The 3258-nt window shown below is 36.0% G+C and overlaps 1 pseudogene; it reads left to right on the top strand.

Moving 5' to 3' along the window:
- The first annotated feature begins 1369 nt into the window (after positions 1–1369).
- On the top strand, positions 1370–2299 carry LOC127220808 (peptidyl-prolyl cis-trans isomerase E-like; annotated as a pseudogene).
- The last annotated feature ends 959 nt before the right edge of the window (positions 2300–3258 follow it).

Genomic DNA, 3258 nt, shown 5'->3' with positions numbered 1-3258 from the left:
TCAGTACAGATCATGTTTATCTGAAGAAGTGTTTTATGATCTATATTTTCTTTATAATTACCATAATGTTTGGGTACAAGCCTAAGAATAGAAATTCTGCTTATTTCTTGTTTCAAGCAAAATATTTTCCCTTTTTAATTATTGAAGGTATTATTCAAACAGAATTCACAATTGTTTTCTTTGACTTGTTCTTGGCAGTTACATAATATACTACTTATATCAATCTAAACATATAGTTTTAATTACATGTTATCTGTGTGTAGTTGCTGCCCTGACACCTTATTTTGTGAAACTTCACAAAATTCTATGCTTTTAAATGGTTGATATTTTTTGTCTTCCATTATTTTTTTTTTTAACCACTGCTATAAAGGAAACTTTAGAAGGACCCATTGTATCTATTGACTTCATATTTTCAATTTTTCTTATGGCAACAATTTCATTAATTACTAAGTCTGATCTATCAGAACAACACATCTAGTAGGTAGGGAATACATTATTTCAAAACAGCACATGGCTTTTCCACTGTATTGATGACTTCTGTTTCAGACAATTATAAAATGTGAAGGTGTTTAAAAAAATAAAACTAATGACAGAGAAAAGAACAAAACGCTATACAGTGAAATATCTCCAGAAATAGAAAACAAAACAAAACAAATGCAGAATTTTGAGTTTTGAGGTGAAGTTAATCATTGTGATTATCACAAAAAAGGAAGTATTCTTTAAAAAAATTAAATATTTATTGTATTAATTAACCTTTGTAGTCTCTGATTCATCAGTCTTTTTATTAACTATGTGCCCAGAGTTCTTACCTTTTCCATGTTAGTTAGTGTTCTTAATTAGGCAGAATGTAACCAAAGAGAAATACAAAGAAAAGGAAGAAATTTACATATAAATTACCTCTTTATTTCTTTATTTTAGTGTTGTTCCTATGTGTACATTTTTACTGCTGAGCATTTAGTATTGCATAGCCAATATAGGTTTATTTTGGAAAAAAACTAACTTTCCCACTCTCAGTTACCATTCATCTAGGGTAAGGCTTTTTGAAAATTCACTCATCCATGTTGGCAAGTCACGAGGAAATATCACTGGTCAGGTCTTGTTTAGATTCCCTGGGTGGAACTTTTGGTCCTCTACATGCTTTCAGGGGAAGTAAATGGTATTTTGTACATATTAAGATCACTTCAAGTTTGTGTTAAATGAGGATATATAGCTATGTTCCTTATAATTGACTTGTTCCATGGGATATTAATAATATATAAAGCTTTCCAGAAAAGGAAAGATACATCTTCCTGCTTCCTGCTAATTATAGAATTAGCAATACCTCAGTATGATATCTTATACATTTGTAAATTATGTTATAATAGGGGAGTGAGCAAGATGGCTACCACCAAGCGTGTGCTGTACGTGGGTGGGCTGGCAGAAGAGGTGGACGACAAGGTTCTTCATGCTGCTTTTATCCCTTTTGGAGACATCACAGATATTCAGATTCCTCTGGATTATGAAACAGAAAAGCATCGAGGATTTGCTTTTGTTGAATTTGAGTTGGCAGAGGATGCTGCAGCAGCTATCGACAACATGAATGCATCTGAACTCTTTGGACGGACAATTCGTGTCAATTTGGCCAAACCAATGAGAATTAAAGAGGGCTCTTCCAGACCAGTTTGGTCAGATGATGACTGGTTGAAGAAGTTTTCTGGGAAGACTCTAAAAGAGAATAAAGAAGAAGAAGGGCCCGAGCCTCCCAAAGAAACCCAAGAGAGAGAGAGCCCACTACAAAAAAAAAAAAAAAAAAAAGCACGGTCAAATTCTCAGGTGTACATGGACATCAAAATGGGGAACAAGCCACCTGGCCGCATCCAAATGCTCCTAAGATCTGATGTTGTACCCATGACAGCCGAGAATTTCCGTTGCCTATGCACCCATGAAAAGGCCTTTGGCTTCAAGGGAAGCAGCTTCCACCGCTTCATCCCCCAGTTCATGTGCCAGGGCGGTGATTTCACAAACCACAATGGCACCGGAGGGGTGGGGGCAAGTCCATCTATGGAAAAAAGTTCGATGGTGAAAACTTCATTCTCAAACACACAGGACCAGGTCTTCTCTCCATGGCCAATTCTGGCCCAAACGCCAACGGCTCCCAGTTCTTCCTGACTTGTGACAAGACAGATTGGCTGGATGGCAAGCATGTGGTATTTGGGGAGATCACGGAGGGCCTGGGTGTCCTACAGCAGATTGAGGCCTAGGGCAGCAAGGACGGGAAGCCAAAGCAGAAGGTGATCATCGCTGACTGTGGAGAATAAATGTGATGCATTGCTCAGCTCTCACCTCTGTAAGACAAGGATGGAACTGCCTGACCTGGGGCCCTGGTGCTGAGTGGGTCCTGTGAAGCAATTTTGTATCGCCCAAGCCCTTCGAGTCAACTTCCTTAGCAACAGCTCCTCTGCATTGCCCAGGCTCTTAGACGTGTGCTGCCACATCCTGCACATCCTGTCCTGGGAGGCTTTAGCCACTGAGGGTCTTCTTTGCTAAAAAAAAAAAATGGTTTTTGTACTGTTCAAAAATTATGTTATAATAACTATAGACATTGAGAAATATTAATTCAAATAAATAATGTTAACAAAAATATATGTACTGTTAGTAGCCTGGTAGTAATAGATTTACCATAATGTTTTTTCTCTTGTAAATCTACCAATTTAGACAGTGATAAAGACAAGATATAATTCCTCTTGGCTGAAAAATGCAGAGTAACTCTATATAACTGATAAAAATAAAAGATCATAGAGGAGAATATTTACGTATGGATTTAATCATATTACAGTTATGGAAATGTTGTTAAAACCTTTAAACAAATCTATGTTTAAAAATTATGTCACATTATTGACAAAGTAGACCATGTATGAATGTTCTGTGAGCTTATAGGTATTTTAAAGCTAACAGTTTCTGACAGGTGTGCCTATTCAGTAATAATAATGTTACTTCAACACTAAGCTATACTCAGTGAAGATATTTAATCACTGCTCAAAACTAGTATCTTAATTAGAATTACACTAATGAGCAATTGCTAAGGCAATAGTTCATTCTGAAATGAAGAAAGCCAATTATGATTTAATCAAATTGAAATGCTAATTTTAACACATTAAGTATATTCTGTAAGCATAAACTGAATTATTATCATCATTTTCCTGATTATTGTACATCATTTAGTTAGCAATCATGGTATATTTGATTTCAGAATATATGATGCCCTTAGCTCTAAGGATT

The sequence above is a fragment of the Phodopus roborovskii genome, unplaced genomic scaffold (genome assembly GCF_943737965.1).
Source record: "Phodopus roborovskii unplaced genomic scaffold, PHOROB, whole genome shotgun sequence".
Taxonomy (NCBI): Eukaryota; Metazoa; Chordata; class Mammalia; order Rodentia; family Cricetidae; genus Phodopus; species Phodopus roborovskii.
Note: the sequence above shows the minus strand (reverse complement) of the source record. Positions and strands in the feature narration are given on the sequence as shown.